Below are 23,074 nucleotides of genomic sequence, written 5' to 3'. Positions count from 1 at the left end.
AAATAATTTTTAAATTAGTTTCTATTATTGTTAAATAGTTTCTAAATTGGTACCTAATTTGCTACCAAACTTTTAACTACCAATTATTTAGATTCTAAATTTAGTAGTAAAAACATTGGTAGCTAAATAGATACCAATTTAGAAATCATTTAATAATAATAATAGAAACTAATTTAGAAACTAATTTTTTTTAGTATCTAATTTAGTTACTATAATACTTAATTATTTTTAATTTTTAAAATTTGGTTTTTATTTTATGATTTTTGTTGTGATATAATGTAAGATTTTGTTTCTCCAACTCTTTAAAACTACTATATGCGTAGATACAGCCAAATACTCTTTTCCTAACTCTCCATCGAGCTATTTTTTTACCCTCTAATATTATGAATGGAAAGTTCCTCCCAACAACATCATGAGAAGAAGTTATTAAGATATGTTCTATAAATGTCATGAGTATAGAGATATGTTATAGATAATTAGATACTAATTTAAAAATTATTTATCAATAATAAAAATTAATTTAAATATTAATAGTTTTTTAATTTTTAAAATAATATTTAATTTAATTAATATAGTAATTAATTATTTTTATTTTTAAAATTAATTTTTATTTAATAATTTCTTTTAATAATAAAATCATGATTATAATAAAGATTATTCGAACAAATAAGATGAACAAATATCTCCACCGCATAGAACTTGTTAGGGTAATCATATAATAATCTTAATAATAACATGCTTAGACTAAACATGAAACACTAATGATCTAATATATAAAATAGTTAAATTCTTATCCATAATGTATGTCAAATAGCATATTTATGTACCCCATAGTTAAAGAAACAACGATGCATACAAATAATATTGATTACAAATATCATATCATATAAAACAATGACATAAAAAAACATAAAATAAGATAAAAATAATAATTATTTCATGTAATATGTAATAAGTATTACTACCTACAACATTATAGCAGTTTGTACTCATGTAACTGTTAAACTTGCTCATGTAAAGCAAATTTCACAAAAGAGTTTATTCCCTTTTAGGACAAATAGAAAAATTAATAAATAAAAAAGGCATGAAAATGAAAATTTGAATCTAAATGTCTGAGGATTATATATTCATTACAAGAAAATTATCCACTACAACTAATTTTAAAGATCGAAATAATTAGTTATTATTAGATTAAATTAAAACCTATTTTAGAACTAACTTTAAAGATCGAAATAATTAGTTATTATTGGATTAAATTAAAAACTATTTTAGAGACTAAAAAATTATTGATATCTAAAATAGTTTCTATTATTAATAAAAAAATATAAATTAATTTTTAAATTAGTATCTAATCACTAACTATTAATATTTTATATGTTAAATTAGTCTCTAAATTACTAATTGAAATCAATTTAGAATTTAAAATATTAGTAGCTAAAACCTTGATAGTTAATTTAGATATCAACTTAGAAACCATTTTATAAATTTTTATTAATAATAGAAGTCACTTTAAATACAAATAATTTTTTAGTCTCTAAAATAATATCTAATTTAGTGAATAATTATATTTAGTCTTTAAATTTAGTTTCTAATTAAACTTTTTTTTTAGTGATTTTACATACATGTATAAAAAACATATTTTTTTATTGACATGTAAATAACATCATTTTTTTTTATCAGCAATACAAATTAAATAAATGTGAACCACTTCAGGGATGGTTCAACTCTTATACAAAATATACAATGAACAACTTCTAAACTAAAGCCACAAAACTAACCAAACCAAAGCACGAATCTTACTAAAAACCTAACATACATTCCAAAGGTTCCAAGCACCAGCTAGAGAAGGAAAACGAGGCAGAACGAAATTTTGCAGAAATCCAAGACCACACCTTTACTTGCACCATTGCACACACTTCTGACGCGTCAGCCACCCTCCTATTGAAAATGATAGAGTTCCTGTGATTCCAGATTTCCCCCACAACCCCAACCCAAATTGTGCTTCATACATCATTAAATAAATCAGAAAACATGCTCAACCTGAATTGAGCAAAGTTTGACGAAGGATCAATGTGAGACACAAACGACACTCCCAGCCACTTAACGCAAAAACACCAAACTCGCCAAGCAAAACTGCAAGCGAAAAACAAATGGCGGTGAGACTCTTCTTCCTTCCCACACAGACAACACAAAGAACTATCCACCAACACCTCACGCCTTTCCAGATTGATCCTAGTAGCAATCTTATTCTCCAACACCCTTCAAGCTGTAAATAAAGCAGACGATACAGCTTTACAACTCCATAACTTACTGAAAACCGGAGAAAATTCCACCTCACAATCCCCCTCCTAACAAGAAAATAGGCAGAGTTAACTGAAAACGTCTGAAGACCCCCAACCTTCCAAACCCACCTATCCGCCTCTCCCGAAACCAGCCTAGCCTCAAGAAGTGTATGACACAACTGATCCACCAAAGGCTTCTCCCAGTCAAAAAAAGGTCTACGCCAGGCTATATGCCAAACCCAAACACTGTCAAACCATGACCCAAGCTCAACCACCTTTGCATCTTTGGTCGAACAAAGAGAAAACAGTCTCGGAAAGACTCTCTTCAGCGCATCACTACCTAGTCAACTGTCCTCCCATAAAGAAATATCATTTCCATCACCAACTTTCCACTTGAACCCATCTTCAAAACTTCTACCCCAACCCTCCAAAGCCCACACCACTTTCAAGTCTTTCCACCAAAGGGAACTCCTACGACTTTTTCCTTCCTCTCTCAAACTTCTCCACCCACCATATTTAGAAACGAGAATCTCATTCCAAAGACCACCCTTATCCGAACCCAACCTCCATATCCACTTACCTAACAAAGCCAGATTAAAAAACTTTAAATCAATAATACCAAGCCCCCCAACTTCGCGAGGCTTACAAACCTTTTCCCAAGAAGCCCAACGATCTTCCTTCCTTCAGAACTCCACCCCCAAAGAAAATTCTTTTGGATCCTAACCAACTTATCTGCCACCTCGGAAGACAATTTGAATAAGGACATAAAGAATAGCGGGATAGAAGAAAGAACAAACTTGATCAAACAAATCCTCCCTGCCAACGACAAGCACTTACCTTTCCACCTACTTAGTCTAGCCTGAACTTTCTCTATCACCCCATTCCAAAAGTCATCGCACTTGTGATTCCCACCAACAGACAGACCCAAGTAAACAAAAGGAGAACCCATCACGTCGCAATTAAGGATAGCTGCAAAACGCTATAGCGAAAGTTGATCCAGCCCTGTTCTGCCAATTCTACTTTTCAATAAATTAACCCTAAGCCCCGAGGCAAGCTCAAAGCATTGCAAACTCGCCTTAATATTGAAAATGTTTTTGGTGTTAGCTTCACATAAAAACAAGGTATCGTCCGCGTACTATAACAGGTTTACCTTCACTTTATCTCTGTCAACCTCCAAACTGTCAATATGTTATAGATATTTAAGACATTTTCAAGTAGAAAATAGTGTGAAAGATAATTTTTGTGGAAAACATTATTTATGTTTCCTAAATTTAAATTGTGAGTTGAGTGTTTTATAAACACGTATTTTTATAATTTTCTCTTTTAATGGAAGGTCTACAGCAAACCGGATGCTTAAATAAAATTGGTTAAATTTCATTATCATTTTTTACATGCATTTATTTTTTTCTCATAAATCTTATTATAGAAAATTTGGGTTATTTTTTAACAACTAATATTAGAGTCAAGTTGTTACTATTTTTTATTATTATAAAACTATCTAGATGGAATTAAATTTGATTGCGAGCAATGGTTGTGAAGGAAGAAAATGAGAAAATTGATTTTGATGATGTAAACTTTTGAAAGATAAAATATTATATGTATAAGGAAGTTGCATGAACCTCTATATGATAGAAACAAAGTAAAAGACATGAAGGATGAAGATGAGGTTCTCCTTGATAAAGGAGTTTGGAGTTATCCCATTCACATTATCTTGTAATATTGTATTCAATATTTTCTAAAAAAATAGCATGACATGTCTTATTTTTCATAACTCAATCACAATTGAGTGTTCAAAATGGGAAAAGACTACAAAAATACATGAAGAAAGCCGCTAATTAAAACTAAAAAGCCGCTAAGAAAAATAAAATAAAATAAAACATTAAAAAGTTGCTAAGAAAATTAAAAATAATAAAAATATTCATAACAATAAAGAAAATAAGAAAATATTCAGAAAATAAAGAAAATAAGAAATATATAAAAAAAAAATTAAAATAGAACCTAAAAAGTAATTAAACTAAAAATTATGAAAACTAAAAAAAATACAAAATAAAAAAAACAAAAACAAAAAACTTACTTAAAAAAATACTAAGAATAAAATAAAACTAAAACAAAAAATAATAGAGAAACTTATAATTATAACTAACAAACTAAAAAATTAAAACATAAACTTCTAATTATAAAGAACTAACTAAAAAAAACAACCTAAAATAAAAACCTAAAAGAAATAAAAAAAAAAAACAAAAACAAAATTAAATTAAAATAAAATAAAATAAAATAAATTAGAACAAAAAATAAAACTAAATAAAATAAACACATAAAAAAACTAAATAAAATAAATACACTAACCAAAATAAAATAAAAAATAAATAAAAAAACAAAAACTTTAAAAGTATTCACAATACTTCACAAATCATATTTTCAAATTTTAAACAAAATTGTTGCTTGACAACGTGCCAAAAATTTATTTGACCTTTTTCAATGAGTATACCGAGTCAAAAGTATATAATAATTTGTCTCAAGAGACGGATGTTGAACCCACAAGTAACATTTATTTAAAATCGTAATTGTAACATTCATTAAGTATAAGAATATGTACAATAATTTGATTTAAAAGAGATATTGACATAAGTTTGCATAAAAATTAAATGAAAACAAAATAAATGATGTTAGTTAAGAATGGTGTTAATCCTTCTCATTTGTATGTATTTTGGATGAATAAAAACATACAATATTTCAACATGATTGTCATTGATGCACATAGTAAAGTCATTTATATTGATTCTTCATATATAAAATTATTAAAATTGTCTTCTAAATATTGATTTCTCACATAATTATAAAACATTTTTATAATTAAGAAGAGATTTTATAAAGTAGTTAACATTTCAAATTTATTCTTAGCATTCAACTATGCCAAGCATTATTATTTAGGTCAGATCATCGTAAGTATTTTCCAGACAAATCCAAGAATCAGGTTCATGAATAAAAATTCAAGTTTTAAGCACAAAATGACAATATCAATATAAAAAAAAAAAAATAGGGTTTCCTTCCTTTGGTTCCCCTTCTGCATCACACCTTTTTCTTTGCCTTATGCCCTTATTAAAAATCTAATTGGGTTTGGGTTAACTCATATCTCATTCAAACGATGAATAAAAACAAAAAATTCATACTCTCTAAAGCAACCTCTATTCCTTTACTCTATCTTTCTTTAAATTCCTAAAAGTAACACAAATTTGGAATTAAATGATTTCGTTAATCTCATAACTTCAAAATATATTATTAGATTCAAATTTTCTAAATTAGAGGTTAAATTATAATCAGAGAAATTAAACGTGATAAATTCAAGAAAAGAAGATATAGATGCAAGAATCATCTTATTTTTTGTAACTCAATGACAAATGTGTTGAAAATGTGGAAAGACTACAAAAACCAATGCAAGAATGCCGCAAATTAAAACTAAAAAACTGATAAGAAAATAAAATAAAATAAAACAAAACACTAAAAAGCAGTAAGAAAAAAACAAAATTATTCAGAAAAATAAAGAAAAATAAAGAAAATAAGAGTATAAAAAAGTAATTAAAATGGAACCAAAAACTAATTAAACTAAAAATTATGAAAAATAAAAAATGAAAAACTAAAAAAAATACATTATAAAAAAGTAAAAACAAAAGCTTACTTAAGAAAAATACTAAGAATAAAATATTAATAAAATAAAACTAAAACAAAAATAAAACAGAAACTTATAATTATAACTTACTAAAACACAAACTTCTAATTATAAAGAACTAACTAAAAAAATTACCTAAACTAAAAATAAAAACTAAAATAAAATAAAACAAAAACAAAATAAAATAAAATAAATACACTAAAAAAACTAAATTAAATAAAAGAAATAAATTAAACACACCAAATGTGTGAGAATTACCAATTTTTACATGTGATTATTACAGATTTATTTTGTTTCTCATAAATCTCGTAGAAAATTTAGGTTATTTTTCAACAACTAATATTATAGCCAAGTTGTTACTATTTTTTATTATTATAAATTATCTAGAAGGAATCAAATTTGAGTGACAATAATGGTTATGTAGGAAGAAAATGTGAAAATTGAATTTGATGATGTGAACTTTTGACTTTTGGAAAATGCAGATTAAATATTATATGTATAAAAAAAATTGTATCAATCTCTTAAAAAACAAACTAAAGATCATGAAAGATAAAGTTGAGACTCTTCTTGACAAATAAGTTTGGACTTATCGGATTGACATTATCTTAAATATTGAATAAATATTGAATTCAATATTTTCAAAAAGAATACCACAATATGTCTTATTTTTCGTAACTCAATGACAATTAATTGAGTGTTGAAAAGTGGAAAGATTACAAAAATATATGTAAGAATGCCGCTAAATAAAACTAAAAAGCCGCTAAGAAAAATAAAATAAAATAAAACACTAAAAACTCATTAAGAAAAATAAAGAAAATAAGAAAAATATTCAGAAAAATAAACGAAAATAAGAAATATAAAAACCTATTAAAATGAAACCAAAAACTAGTTAAACTGAAAATTATGAAAAATAAAAAATAAAAAACTAAAAAAGGTACATTATAAAAAATAAAAAATAAAAATTACATAAAAAAATACTAAGAATAAAATAAAAATACAGTAAAATAAAACAGAATCTTCTAATTATAAAGAACTAACAAAAAAAAACTACCTAAACTAAAAGTAAAAACTAAAAACTAAAATAAAATAAAATAAAATAAAAATAAAACTAAATAAAATAAATACACTACACAAAAACTAAATAAAATAAAAGAATAAACTAAAAACACTAAAACTAAATAAAATAAAAGAAAATAAATAAAAATAAAAATAAAAAAGAAACTAAATAAAATAAAATAAATAAACTAAATAAAATAATAAATACTAAAAATAAATAAAATAAAAAATAAATAAAATTTCACAAAATAGTATATTCTTTTTTAGGATAAATATAAAAAAATAATAAATAAAAAGGCATGAAAATTGGAAACCAAATGTGTGAGGATTATCAAGTTTTACGTGTGATTATTACATATTTATTTTGTTTCTCATAAATCTCCTTATGAAAATTTGCGTTATTTTTCAACAACTAATATTAGAGTCAAGTTGTTACTATTTTTTATTATTATAAATTATCTCGATGGAATCAAATTTGAGTGCAAGCAATGGTTTTAAAGAAAAAAAGATGTGAAAATTGAGTTTGATGATGTAAACTTTTGATTTTTGGAAGATGCGGATTAAATATTATATATATAAGAAAGTTGTATCAATCTCTTTCAGAAAATAAACTTAAGAGTATAAAAGATGAAGATCTGACTCTTCTTGAGAAATATAAGTTTGGAGTTATAACTTATAACTAACTAACTAAAATATCAACTTCTAATTATAAAGAAGTAATTAAAAAAACTACCTAAACTAAAAATAAAAACTAAAAACTAAAATAAAATAAAGTAAAACAAAAGCAAAAATAAAATAAAATAAATACACTAAACCAAAACTAAATAAAATAAAGACACTAAAACTAAATAAAATAAAATAAAAATAAATAAATAAAAAGCAAAAACTAAATAAACTAAACTAAACAAAAACTAAATAAAATAAAACAATAAATACACTAAAACTAAATGAAATAAAATAAATACAAATAAAAATAAAAACAAAAACTAAATTGTTCTCGAATGGGGTTGGAACTAAGAGAACGATTGTTTTCTCGATCGGTCAGTCTGTCTTTCCTCCCTTTTACTCGAACGATCTCTTCGTACTCCTCAGGCTTCTCTACTCCTTGTCTTCGTGAACTCCGGACTCAGATGGTACCTACAAAAGGCATTCCGGCGCTCAAATAAGACTTTGGTGTTCGACACTCGGTGCTATCAGTACTTAATGATGACGTACCTGATTCTTGGAATCTGTGTCTATTTATATGATTATCATGAGCCCTTTGCTATTAGGTCGGATTAAGGATTTGCATCGTAATTAAGAATGTATTACTTAGTGCTTGATTGTTGATTAGTCTCGTTAATCCCCTGGGGTAATGATTTTGGTCATGTCGGTCGGTCTTGACCGGGTACCAGACCTCCAAGTGTTGTACGGACCTGACCGGTACATAAATAAAACAAAATAAATACACTAAACAAAATAAATACCCTAACAAAAAAAAACTTTAAAAGTACACACAATACTTAAGAAATTATACTTTCAAACTTTAAACAAAAGTGTTCCCCGACAACGACACCAAAAATTTGTTGACCTTTTTCGGTAAGTCTGTCGAGTCAAAAGTAATAATTTTTCTTAAGAGACGAATGTCAAATCCACAAGAAACAATTATTTAAAATCTTAATTGTAACATTCATTAGGTATAAGAATATGTACAATATTTTGATTTGAAAGATATTGACATAAGTTTGATGAAAATAAAATAAATGATTAAGATAAATCAATTCAGAAGATAGGAATGGATTAATCCTTCTCACTCTTCTCTATTTTGGATGAATAAAAACATACAATTTTCTAACCCAATTAACACTTATGTACATACAAAAGTCATTTATATTGATTCCTTGCATATAAAATTATTAAGATTGTCTCCTAAATATTGATTTCTCACATATTTATAAAAGCATTCTTATAATTAAGAATAGATTTTGTAAAGCAATTAACATTTCAAATTTATTCCTAACATTCAATTATGTCAAACATTATCATTTAGGTCAGATCCTCATAAGTACTTTACAGTCAAATCCAAAAATTAGGTTCATGAATAAAAATTCAAGTTCATGAATTAAAAATAAAGCTTTAAGCACAAAATGACAATTCGAATATCAAAGAAGAACATAAAATCATATATAATTACCAACCAATATACATCATAATTTGAACATATTACTCCCAATCCCAAAGAAAAGAATTAGCCACTCATGATGGTCATTACATGCACAAAAGCTAAAGAAAAAGATTCAGAACATTTCTCCTTGACGACTCCCTCTTTTAGGGTTTCCTTCCTTTGGTTCCCCTTTCGGGTCACACCTTTATCTCCGTCTTATGGCTTATTTAACCTAATTGAACTTGGGTTAAGTGACATCTCATTCAAGCAAGAAATAAAAGTAGAAAATACCTATTGTTTGGAGCAACCTCTAATCCTTTGCTATATCTTTCCTTAAATCCCTGAAAATAGCACAAATTTGGAATTACAAAATTTTATTAATCTCGTAACTTCAAAATATTATTAGATTAAAATTTCTCAAATTAAGGTTGAATTATAAATTTATAAACAATAAAATCCATAAGTGCCTAGCTTCTTCTTTTTTTTGCATAAAATCTCACTAAATTATGACATTTATCAAAATCCATGGTAGAAAATGAGACAAGATTAAAGATCAAAATGCTTAGAATTGACAATGGTGGTGAATATGACAATAGATTTAAAAAGTTTTCCAATGAGCACAATATCATAATTGAGAGAACTATGTCAGGTACACCTCAATATAACGGTGTAGCTAGTATGAATTGAATGTTCGTATCCCATGATAATAACTAAGATTTACAAAAGTGACTGAGAAGTAGATCGTCGTCCACTGCAGACCGTCGTCCATTCCAGCACCACCGCTGCACCACCGCCGCCCAGAGCTCACCATCAAGCACCATCCCGTCTAGACAAGAATGGCAGACTCGTGGAGGAAACCTAGGATGCGAAAAAACCTATCCTATGACAACTCCTTCACAACTTTCTTCTTCTCTAACTTTCCAGATAGCCACGGGGAGTACGAGATGTTGAAATTTTTCCAGAAATGGGCTAGAGTCAAGGAAGTGTTCATCTCAAGGAGAAGGAACAAATGGGGCCGCAGATTCGGGTTTGTGAGATTTTTCGGTATAGAAAATGTGGCTAGCTTGGAGAGGGAACTAGATAGCAGTTATGTTGGAAAAATGAAGCTCTATGTTAATCTTCCAAGATATAGAAGAGATGGGTATGTACGTAAAATAGGAGGTGAGCAGGTGAATGAAGTTAGTAAAAGTAGAGGAGCTGATCAACATAGTCTACAAAGAAAGAGTAAGGAGGTATGGAGGGAGAAAAGGAGGAAGGCAGGCGAAAGGAAGGACAACGACACGCAGTCGTATGCGGAAGCGCTAAAAAGCTCAACCCATGATCAATGGAGGGGTCCCAGTATAACGACGAAGACGCAATATCCCTCATGGCTGATGAAGAGTATGGTTGGTCGCATGTTTAATGAGTCCAACTTTAAGATGCTGCAAGAAGAATATATTAAAGGAGGAATGTCCATGTTTAGCATGAAGTTTATGGGTGACGATCTGGTTTTATTATCTCCTAAAGCAGAGGTAAATATGGAAGAGTTGGTAAAACTGCATAACGAATGGTTCAATAGCGTTTTCGAAGAAATCAGAACATGGTCTGCGTCTGAAGTTGTAAGCTACAAACGAGTATGGGTAAAATGTTATGGAGTTCCGTTTCACTTATGGAGTAAGGAGTGTTTATCAAAAGTAGTGGGGAAAGTAGCTACGGTAATGGAAGTAGATGAAGCAACTTTGTCCTGGGATTGATTGGAGTATGCTCGATGTTATGTGAGGTTACCTAGGTCGTGTAAAGCTGAGCTTTCTAAGGCCTACAGCATAAATGGGTGTTTGTATAATATAACTATTGTCGAGGAGGTAGCGAACAATGCTGGAGTGGACCTATGGTGTAAGTGCTTTGTTAATCACGAAGCTTCATCTGATAGTGTGTCGTCACTAGAATCCTTTGTGGCAGACTCTCTGCTATCAGCAAAGCTCAATAATGAAGAAGATGGAAAGGAGGGAGGCAATGACTGGTGGCCAGAGAAAGACAGTAGGGGAGAAGGAGGTTGGTCAGTAAAGGAAGCAACCAAATCCTTGGAAAAGGAATGTTCAGAGCGTCTTGACTCTTGTCAGCTAAAAAACGGGCTTTTGCTTGATAAAAAAGATTTGAGTGGGCAGGGGGTATCTGTAGAAACGTCAGCTATGTCTGCTACACAAAAATATGTCAGTGATGCGTGTGTGGCTATACACAAGACCCTGGTCAACTTAGTGGAGGTAGTGGAGACAATTAGCAATTCGTGCCCCAAGCCCAATAATAAAGTGGCCCAATACAATGAAAGTTGTGTCCAGTTCCACACGGGCAGTAACGCCAATCGCAACACGCCGTTTTCACTTGTGAACGAAGGAGGCGGAAATTCGTTGACGGAGGGAAGCACGAAGGTGAATCTGGATCAGGGTTCGGTTAACAATGATGATTTCACTTCGTTACTGTGCCTAGAAGACTCCCAATATGATGGAAATAGTCTTCGAGAAGTGGTTGGCGTGGAGGGTGAAGAAGGCGAGGGGGGAAACGGGAAGCCTCTCGTTGTTAGCAGGAAGGAAGGCGAAGTTCTAGAGGAAGTCCGTATAACACCAGAAAGAGTGAGACATTTGCGAATGCTTTGGGAGCAGGGAGCCCTCACAGTCCAACGACGGTGGCACTCAAAGGGGGGATTGGGATCCCTGCACCAGGGAAGCAAATACTCAACCAGGTTGAATTCTAAAACCTATGCTACGTCTGACTCTGAAATTGTTGAATGTAATAACTGTCTTAGAAGGGAAGTTATTCAATCAAAAGCCACCAGAATATGGGAATTAGGAAACCGGTTGGGGACAACATATTCAGGGAATGTCAGTATGCTTATTAAAGAAATGGAGACTCTGGAGGATAGGGATAACGAAGTTTTGAGCAAGTCTAAGGGGGGAATTCGAGTAGGTTTCCCATGATAATTGTAAATCTCAATGTCAGAGGTCTAGGGGGGGGGGGAGTGAAAGCCAATTACATTAAGAATATTATTGCCAAAGAGGGTGTTGAGTTTGTGTGTCTACAAGAAACGAAGACAGTGGGTTTCTCTGATAGTAGGTGCTTCTATCTTTGGGGAGATAATAAGGTGGGGTGGGTGCACAATGAAGGAATTAATGGGGCTGGAAGTATGTTATCTATGTGGCATAAGGAAGCGTTCACTTATGATTCTCATGTCGTTGGGAGAGGTTTTATTGCCGTTGTGGGTCATCATGTAAAATCAAACTGCTTATGTATTATAGCTAATGTATACACAGCATGCTCCTTAAGCAAAAAGATTGAGTTATGGGAAGCTTTGTCTGCCCTTAGAAGCCTTCATCAAGGTAAAGTGTGGTGCTGCTGTGGTGACTTTAATGCAGTTAGATGTGCTGAAGAAAGGAGAGGAGTTAGAGGAAATGCTAGAAATAAAACTGAAATCAGAGGCTTTAATAATTTTATTGGAAGGAATTTGATGGATGATTTGCCTATTGTAGGCAAGAAGTATACATGGTATAAAGCAGATGGATCCGCAAAAAGTAGGTTAGACAGAGTTCTGGTATCTAAAGAATGGCTTCAAGTGTGGCCTACGAGCAAGTAATATATACAACCTAGGGTGGTTTCGAATCATTGTGCAATAGTGGTGAAGTCTTGGCTAAAAGATTGGGGTTCAAAACCTTTCAAGACGATTGACGCATGGCTTATGGAACCTGGTTTTAAGGACTTGGTGAAAGAAAAATGGAAGGCGTATGAGGTTCAGGGTAACGGCATATCTAAAGTCAAGGACAAACTAAAACTCTTAAAGTATGATCTAAAGGAGTGGAATAACAGTGTCTTTGGCAACCTTGAGGATAGCAAGAGGCAAATCATGAAGGAGGTTGAGGAGTTAGACGTAAAGGATGCCGTCTGTGATCTGTTGGAAGGTGAAAAGTTAAGAAGAATGGAGTTGATTAGTCAACAGAGGTTATTAGAAAAAAAGCTGGAATCCCTCTATAGACAAAAAGCCAGGTCAAACTGGTTTAAATTTGGGGACTCTAATTCAAAGTTTTACCACTCAACTATTAAGTGGAGAAGAATGAAGAATGAAATTAAAGGAGTTGAGCTAAATGATCAGTGGTGCGAAGAACCTGATGCAGTGCGAAGGGAAGCAAAGCGTGTTTTTGAGCATAGGTTTAAGGCCACTCCCGATCTAGGAGTTACGCTTGGATTCGTGGTCTTTAAAACTCTGCCTGAGGAGGTTAGTCTAAAAATGGTAGATGAGTTTTTCTGTGGAGGAAGTGAGGGAGGCAGTGTGAGGGATCTAAGAGCCCGGGTCCAGATGGCTTTAACTTCAATTTCATCAAATCCAACTGGGAAACCTTAAAGGACGACATTATGGAAGCGATACGTTCTTTTTATGTATCAGGAAGTTTTCCGAAGGGGTGCAACGCGTCTTTTATTGCTCTTGTCCCAAAGGTGAAAGATCTTAGCATGATAGATCAGTTCAGACCCATTTCTCTTGTGGGAGCCGTGTATAAGATCATCACAAAGGTGTTGTCGGGTCGTTTTAAGGCTGTTATATCAATGGTCATCGATGAAAACCAATCAGCTTTTCTGAAAGACAGGGGATTGTTGGAGAGTGTTTTGATGGTCAATGAGGTGATTGAAGAGGTTCGAAGAAGTCGGAAGAGCAGAGTGTTCCTCAAGGTGGATTTTGAGAAGGCGTACGATTCGGTCAGGTGGAGTTTTCTCCTGGATATGCTACATAGGATGGCCTATGGCTCCCGTCCTCTTCCTCGTTGTCGCTGAAGGCCTGGCCGGCCTAGTCCGTAGTGCTTTAAGGGAGAATCTGTTAAGGGGTGTGAAAGTGGGGAGAGCTGAGGTCGAGTGCTGTATGCTTCAGTTTGCAGACGATACCCTGTTTATGTGTGAAGACTCTTATGCCAACATTTTTACTATCAAGGCTATTCTCAGGGTTTTTGAGCTGACATCAGGGCTTAAAGTTAATTTCCATAAGTCAAAGCTAGCAGGTATCAAAGTTGGAAGGGGCTCGTTAGAAACTTCTATGAGAACTCTCAACTGTGGGGCAATGCAGGTTCCATTCAAATACTTGGGGTTGCAAGTAGGTGGAAACCCAAGGAGAACGCAATTCTGGGATCCTGTAGTGGACAAAATCCAAGCTAGACTCAGTGCTTGGAAAGGGAGAAGATTGTCTTTAGCAGGAAGAGTTTGTCTGGTCAAATCGGTCTTAACCTCCATCCCTCTATTCTACCTATCTGTTTTTAAAGCCCTGTCATCAGTATGTAAAAGGATTGTCAGTATCCAGCGGAGGTTCATATGGGCATGGGGTGATGATCATAAGCGTATTTCGTGGGTTCGATGGGAAAAAGTATGTAAGGATAAGGAGGAAGGGGGCTTGGGGGTTAAGGATATCAGCTTATTCAATAGTGCACTTCTAGCAAAATGGTATTGGAGGTTGTTGAGTGAGGAAAAGGGGAAATGGAAGGAGATTTTGGCGTCCAAGTACTATACCAGGGGAGTGAGACTCCAAGCCTCGAGCCGAAGCTATTCGTGGTGGTGGAGAGACCTATCTAAGGTCTGTAAAATGGGAGAAGGTGATGGATGGTTTCAGCAATCAGTTAAATGGAAAGTCGGAGCAGGTGACAAAGTTAGTTTTTGGGAAGATACATGGCTGGAAAATAATAAGCTATCAACCTTGTGTCCTAGGCTTTTTCTCTATCTCTTTGGATCAAGGAAAGAAGGTGGTTGAAGTGGGGAATTGGGAGGATGGAGGATGGAACTGGAGGCTAAGTTGGAGAAGACCTAGATTTTGTTGGCAAAGTCCTATAGAGGAGGATTTGTTAAACCTCATCTCGGGGAAGATAGTGTGTCAAGAAGTTAAGGATTCATTAAGATGGAATGGGGACGATGATGGCAAGTTTTCTGTGAAATCTGCTTATCTGATCCTGAATAGCCAAAGTAATAATGACCGACATAATGTCTTTCCCCTTTTGTGGCGAGCTGTAGCAACACCCAAAGCGTTAATGACAACATGGAGGATTCTGCTGGGTAGACTTCCAACTCTGGATAATCTTATTGGTAGGAGTGTGACTGTAAATTCTCCTCTATGTGTGATGTGCAATGAATTAGAAGAAACAACCCAACACCTCTTTCTAGAATGTGCTTGTGCACAGCGTGTCTGGTATCTATGTTTAAGATGGATAGACATTTCGTCTGTTCAACACAAAGATATTCTTGATCACTTCGAGAATTTTCATCTTTCTCACCTTAATGTTAAACAAAATCAGATCTGGAAGGGTATCTAGGTCTCTATAGTACGCAGTATCTAGGACCAAAGGAATCTGGTTGTCTTCAAGCAAGGGATCGTTGATGCTGAAGAGATTTTCCACCTTGCCCAATTGTCGACATGGCTTAAATTGAAGTTTGGAACTATTCCTTTTAGTTACTCTTTTTCGGATTGGATTCTCAATCCTGGTGCGTGCTTATCAAGCTGCTGAAGAAGAGGGTGCTGAGCTACAGAACTTGTTCGGTTTATGGGAACAGAAGGGTGGGAGTGAGGGTTTCTGGATATAGTGAAACAGGGGTTTTCTATGTTCTCCTAGTGTTGTGGTTGTGGAGTTGGGACGGGAGAAATCCCATGCGCTCGTTCAATTTTGTTAGCATAAGGGGAAGTAGAAGGATGCAGAGAGTGACCAAAGGTGCGCTGGACTGGCAGCAAGGATTGGTCCAGCTAGGTGGAAGGAGCTCAGGGACTTGCTTTAAAGACCTGGAACTTCTTTAGCCTAAGAACCATTGTGTGGCTCAGCAGTTGCTGTTATGTGTTATGCTGCAGGCTTTATCTTGTTATTTATGCAGGTTATGTAGTAATGACAGGAAGACAAAAGGAGTGAAGACATAGTTTGCTTTTGTCACGTGTAGCACGGCCAACCAATGTCCAGTATGATTATATGGACTTCCACAATATGGGTTAATGAATACTTTGTGCTGCATAACCCTTTTCTGTTGACCAATAGTTGAGAAAAGGTGGAGGATCTAAGTCCAGGAGCTGCTTCTGTGGGAAGTGGAGTTGCTGGAGATACAGATCTAAGCCTAAGTTAGATCTGAAGTGATGTTGCTTGTGATGCCAATTGGGGTTTTTTTGGTTTATGGTTTATTCTCTGAATGAATACTTTTTGCTTGGATCCTTATGAAATCACAGCAGGTTACCACTATGTTCAGGAATCTAGATGTTCTCAGGAACCGTGGAAGCTGTCTTTATGGTCAAGTCAGGGGCACTATGTCTCTGGTTTTACGCATGCCGAGAGAGGCTCAGTAGTGCTGGAGGAATGTTAGTATCTAAAGGATGCCAATTGTAGCCAATAAAAGTAGGAAGTTGTATTGTTCTGCAGGTGTAACAGATGGAGGGGTCTCAGGTGTTGTTACCACATCCTAAAATTGTTGGTCTGCATTGAAGAGGGGGAGGGAAGAAAACTGAAGGCAGGTCTGAAGTTTAGGGTGCTTTGGTATGGAACCGTGGTAAGCACACATAAGCCACAATTATGCTGTTTTGCATAACAGGGAGCAGTTGGAACCAAAGTGAGTTAAGCCTAACTAAGCGATGGTTAAAGGCTTGAATAAGACATGGACCAATTTAAGACACTTCAACTCATGAAGAAGTCATCTTAGGCTTACGAAAACAGTATGAATTTCACACATACATCCTGGTTCTCTAAGTTCAAAAACACTATGCAGAGAGTAGTTATGCAGAAGTGGCAAAACATTCGGTGGAGGAGAGAAGGTGTATGAATGAGGCGGTTGGCAGAATTGACAAGTGGCAATGTCTATGCCTTATACAAATAGCCTTATACAACTCTGCTGGAACAACTTGGATTATGCATGTGACTCTTGAATTGGATGCCGAACGGTGCACACAATTCTATAAGGCCATAATTCCCTTTTTGCTTTTATTAGGTACCATAAAATGAGACTATACAGGTGTTGTTTTTGTTGTTTGTAGGAGGATTTTGGGATTTCTTTGTAATTGTTGGAACTGGTTTTTTAATATGTATGAGCTGGAATCGGAAGTAGTGTCGGGTTTCACGGTTTATGTATACGGGTTGAGGTACCCATGAAGTACCTCCTTTATTCTATTTTATTCTTTGTTGATAAAAAAAACGAGCCAATAAATGAAGTTTGCAACAGGCTTACCAAAGAATTTTTGGGTAAAACCAGTCAACACAAACAACAGAAGTTCGTCCATACTATTGGAGAACAAAATACCAGAAGGGGTATGGAGTAGAAAAAGGTAAAACTCACACATCTTAGAGTTTTTAGTTAAGGTAGGAATAAACTTGATCCTAAATCAAAGAAGTGCACTTTCATCGAGTATGGTGATGATGGGTTTGGCTATCATTTATGGGATAATGAAAACAAAAGGATAGTTCGTAGTAGAGATGTCATCTTCGATAGTAAAGACGATGTATTGTTGAACAGAGAAGAAGAAGAAGAAAGAAAGAAAGAAGAAGAAGGAAGAAGAAGAAAGAATAGAACCTTCAGAGAGGTAATTAACCTACCGCGTGTTCTTCTTAGATTTATTATTATTCATTGCCCAATGTTTCCCTTCCCACTCTGCATTGGAACTGTAAGTTCTTTCTTTGGTATTAAATGCATACCTGCCATTCGGTCACAGAGGAACGTACATATGCTTTTTGCTTTGTAATAAAGTAGCCACTTTCTCTCTCAAATATTTTTACATAAAATACAATGTCGATTTGATTTCTCACATATTTTATTTTTTATATTTATAATTTGATTTTTATTAAATGAATTTATTTGAGATTTCTTTATTTAAATAAATCTTTTATATTTAATTTATTTTGTTATAGGAAATTAAGATGAATAATATACCTAATCAAACCATCGAACAAGAAGATGAAACAAAACCTTTGTGGAGATATGTTTCAAAGTTAAGAAAAACTCCTGGTGGTGATCAAGTGTAGCTTGTGTGATTTTTCTTTTAATGGATCTTACACTCGAGTAAGAACTCATTTGTTAAAAATTACAGGGGGAGGAGTTAGAAATTTTCGAATGTGACCCCGTCAAAACTTGTTGAGTTCAAAAAATTAGACAATGAAGCATCATTGAAAATAGAATCTTCAAAAAAGAAAAATGTTCCTCTACCACATGTATCTTATGAAGGAAATGAGACAAACAATGATCTTAACCCAAAATTCAAAGGTTCTTTAAAAGCTGCTTTCAATATTCAAGCAAGGAGTACTCTTGATTGTGAAGTTGCGAGGATGTTTTATTCTTCAGAACTACCATTTCATTTAGCAAGAAGTCCTTATTATAGGAGTGCATTTTCTTATGCAGCTAATACTTCTAATCTTAGTGGGTATGTACCGCCAACATATAATAAACTGAGAGGTCCTTTACTTTCAAAGGAAATAAGTCATGTAGAAAAACTTCTGCAACCTATAAGAAACTCATGGAATCAGAAAAGGTGTAACATTTATTAGTGATGGGTGGAGTGATCCTCAAAGAAGACCATTTATAAATTTTATGGCTATTAGTGAGAGTGAATCGATGCTTTTTTAAGTCAGTAGATGGGTCTGGTGAAATAAAGGACAAAGATTTTATTGCTAAACACATGAGAGATGCAATTATGGAGGTTGGGCCAAAAAATGTGGTACATATTATAATTGATAATGCATCTGTATGTAAGGCAGCAGGTATGCTCATAGAATTAGAATTTCCTTCAATCTATTGGACTCCTTGTGTAGTGCACACCTTGAATCTTGCATTGAAAAATATGTGCAGCAAAAAATAGTGATACTTATCAACAATGTTCTTGGATTTCACAAATTGGTGATGATGCTACCTTTATTAAAACCTTTATTATGGGGCATTCTATGAGATTATCAATGTTCAATAACTTCAACTTATTGAAGTTGCTTTCTGTTGCCCAACAAGATTTGCTTCAATCATAGTCATGCTAAAAAGGTTTAGAAGTTTGAAGAAAGGACTCCAAGATATGGTTATTAGTAATGAATGGTCTTCTTACAAAGAGGATAATGTTGATAGTGCAAATTTGTGAAAGAAACTTTGTTGAATGATAATTAGTGGAAGAAGGTTGATTACATACTTGCTTTTACTGCCCCTATTTATGATGTTCTCAGGAAAACATATACAAATATGGCTACTCTTCACTTAGTATATGAAATGTGGGATTCAATGATTGAAAATGTGAAAAAGGTCATATACCATCATGAAAGGAAGACAAAAGTTGAATATTCATCATTTTTCGAGGTAGTAAACTCAATATTAATTGATCGTTGGACTAAGAGTAGCACATCACTTCATTGTCTGACTCATTCTTTAAATCCAAGGTAATACAATAAAGTTAAATTATTTTATAATTATATTTTACTTAGTACATAATATAATGTTAATTTATGTTTTTATATTTTTTTATGTAAATATTATAGTCATGAATGGTTAGATGAAGATTCACACAAACTTCCATCAAGATAAGGAACTTACTCTGGAAAGGAATAAATGTTTTATGAGATACTTTGACGACGCAGATATAAGGAGACAGATAAATATAGAGTTCGCAAACTTTTCAGATGGAAGAGAAGATTTTGACGATGATAACTCTTTAAGGGATAGAGGTAAAATGGATGTAAAATCATGGTGGATTGTTCATGGAGTTCATGCACCAACACTAGATAGCTCTTAAACTACTTGGACAACTATGTTCTTCTTCTTGTTGTGAGAGGAATTGGAGTACCTACTCCTTTATACATTCTTTAAAAAGAAATAAGATGACACCTAAAAAGGCAAAGGATCTAGTATTTATCCATAGTAATCTTCGTCTTCTCTTAAGAAACTCCTCAAATTACAAAGAAGAAGAAACTAAATTATGGGATATTGCAGAAGATGACTTTTCATTGGATGACAATGAAATTCTCGATATTGTTAACTTATCTCTTGATGAAACAAAATTAGAAGTTGTATTTTTTAATGAAGATGAATAAATGTAAAAGTTAAACATTATGTTTACATAAGTACATCTCTTTTTAAACCATTTTTATAAATGTTTTTTTGTATAACAAAATATATTACTACATTTTAATTTATATATAGTCGTGTCCCGTGTCCTATAATTTTCAATTTAGTCGTATCTCCATGTCCGTGTCCATGTCGTATCCATGATCGTATCCGTGTATGGGCTTCATAGTTTTTATAATAGAAACATGACGATTTAGATGGTTAATTGTGAACTTTCAAAACTCCAAATTATTATAATGTTATAAATACAATCGTTATGTCGATTATAGTAAGAACAAATATTTTCTTTTGTAATTGAGAAATGTACTAATTATCAATTGAATAATAAAAAATAAAAATATATTTCACCATTTGAAAGATACATATAGCATTGCCAAAAGAAAAGATCATATTTTAAAATGGATTTACGGATTCTAACAGGAATATAGTACCTACATGTACTTATATATAACTAGTGTATAGCTCCAAAGGATGAGCTAACATACATTTTCTTTCAATTCTTGATAGCTTCAAAACGTTTTTTTTTTTTTCTAATATTTAAATACATATGATTTTATACGCCCTAAAAAGAAATTTAAATAATGTATGTAAAGACTAAAAAAGTTTTATGTAAAATAAAATCTATAATGATGTTTTTATGTATAAAAACTTTAAAAAAAAAATTATATAAACCAGAAAAGGAATTAATCTTTTGGATCCTAATTAGAAATGTGAGTTGAAAAGAATTGGCACCATTCGGATCTTGACACGAAGAATCAGAATTCATACTGATGGAGAAACAAAATGTGGTGCAGTGGGTACAAAGGGTTGATGTTACAAACAGAAAAGAAGCATCTACTCTTGTTCCAAACTTGAGTAACATATTCCTGGACAACCTATTGTTCTTTAGCGGTTAATTCCTGAATTTTCACCCTGCACTTTCTGCACTCCTGCCTTACAGCTATCATCCACATTACTTAATTTTGCCTTCAAACAATGCCCCTAACTATCACACAATCTAACACCTTTCATCACTAAACGCAAATTCAAATTCATTGCCACTTTCATTCTACATTACACCACCTCTTCACTTCTGATATTCCTACCAAATATTTTATCTATTTTTATACTTTTCTTCACTATATTCATAAACCGTCTCAATATTCAGATCCAATTAGGCATCACACCAACAAATTCTATCATAGTTGAAACCAGCATAACAAAAAAAAATCGCACCAAACAACTTTGAATAAATAATGCAAAATTTACCTCTCCAACTAAATTGCATTTGCATGGAAACACGACAGAGAAGGAATCGGTGTGTGCAGTAGAGCTCTCTAATTTTGAACAGAACCACCGCAGGAGATGCACTATTCCGATCAAGTTTTGCAGATTGACTCACGTTTTCACCATTTCAAGATGAAGAAACCTCACACTATTCATCGTTTATTGTTTTATATTTGTATCCTCCGTTTACGATTCTTCCAAAACCGCACCGCTACAATGCTCTCCAATCTAAGAATTTCAATAAAGCTCACAGAAAATGAAGCACAAAACACGGATGAAAAGGCACAACAAATTCAAGTTAATCTGAAACACGTTTCAAATTCTTATTTGAACCTCCAGATTTACTGTTTGCACCATAGATCCAATGAAAAAAAATGATTTGTTTGATATTCTCACCTAAGCATTATTCTTCCTGCACCACGAAATTTTTTCCGAAAATTTTGGAAAATGAAATTTTTAGAAGATAATAATAGAAACCTAACTTTAAAAAAAAATATAAGGATCTAGTAGCAATTTAAGAACTTAAAACGAAAATTAAAAGCACTCAAGAGCTCTAATCTAAGAAGAATTTGAAAAAAAAAAAAAAATTCAACTAATGGAGTTTATGACGGATTAAACATGACTCTAGACAAAACATGTATGATTATAAGATCAAAATGACTTAATTTGCTGAGGTTTAGAGTAAACCTTTGAAACTTAATGAAGGTTTAAAACCTCCATAATTTTACTAAAGTTTTAAAATAAACTTTTGGAATTTAACGAAGGTTAAAAAAACATTTTCTATTTTGTTGAGGTTTTAGAATAATCCTTTGGAACTTAACCAAAGTTAAAAAAAACTTATTTATTTTGCTGAGATTTTAGAATAAACCTTTGAAATTTAACAAAGGTTAAAATAGCCTATGTTAGTTTGTTGAGGTTTTAGAATAAACATTTGCAACTGGATGAAGGTTAAAAAACCTTCCTTATTTTGTTGAGGTTTTAGAATAAATTTTTGAAAGTTAACAAAGGTTAAAAACGGTGGTTGGGGTAAATTTATTTGGTCTTCATATATTCCGTCTTCCAAAACTCTTGTCCTTTGGAAAGTTTTTCATGGGCAGCTTCTTACATATCAGCATATTCAAAATAAAGGTTTGCATATTTGTTCTATGTGTACGCTTTGTGAAAAGCACGAGGAATCTATTCAACATTTATTTTTTGAATGTGCTAATGCTTTGCGTATTTGGAGTTGGGTTCAACACATTTTTCCTACTTATCATTTCTCTAATAAGGATGATCTTCTTTCTTTTATTAAGAGTGATGGTAGTCCGTTGGTTAAATTAATTAAGCTAGCTGTGATAACTTTTTCTATTTGGATGATATGGCGTATGAGGAATTATGCTCGTTTTCAGGATAAGATTGAGGTTTCTAGGGCTATTTTGGTTATTAAAGACTTAACTTGTCTAGTGGGTAATTCGTCTAAAGCTTCAATGAAGAATGATATGTTTGATTTCAATGTGCTAAAGTTTTTTTGTATTAACACTCGTACTTGTAAAGTTCTACGTCCTCTTCCTATTAGATGGGAGTTTCCTTCACCAGGCTGGGTAAAAATTAACACTGATGGGGCTG

General features: G+C 32.7%; 1 long non-coding RNA gene and 1 pseudogene across 2 annotated transcripts; one reads left to right on the top strand and one right to left on the bottom strand.

Moving 5' to 3' along the window:
* Nucleotides 1–7,906: 7,906 nt before the first annotated feature.
* LOC150027272 (uncharacterized) lies at nucleotides 7,907–21,732 on the bottom strand. 2 transcript variants are annotated; one of them, XR_016521698.1, is made up of 4 exons: nucleotides 21,452–21,698; nucleotides 9,440–9,489; nucleotides 8,221–8,420; nucleotides 7,907–8,142 (listed from the first exon to the last, which is right to left on the bottom strand). It is a non-coding gene; the product is annotated as an uncharacterized LOC150027272 (long non-coding RNA). The 2 variants fall into 2 exon arrangements; XR_016521699.1 differs by lacking the exons at nucleotides 7,907–8,142; nucleotides 8,221–8,420 and having other exon boundaries at nucleotides 9,147–9,489; nucleotides 21,452–21,732.
* Nucleotides 17,904–20,169, top strand: LOC150027273 (uncharacterized; annotated as a pseudogene).
* Nucleotides 21,733–23,074: the final 1,342 nt, after the last annotated feature.

Source organism: Phaseolus vulgaris, chromosome 6 (genome assembly GCF_051622355.1).
Source record: "Phaseolus vulgaris cultivar YP4 chromosome 6, ASM5162235v1, whole genome shotgun sequence".
Lineage (NCBI taxonomy): Eukaryota > Viridiplantae > Streptophyta > Magnoliopsida > Fabales > Fabaceae > Phaseolus > Phaseolus vulgaris.
The sequence above is the reverse complement of the archived record's forward strand: the minus strand, read 5'-3'. Positions and strand labels throughout refer to the sequence as shown.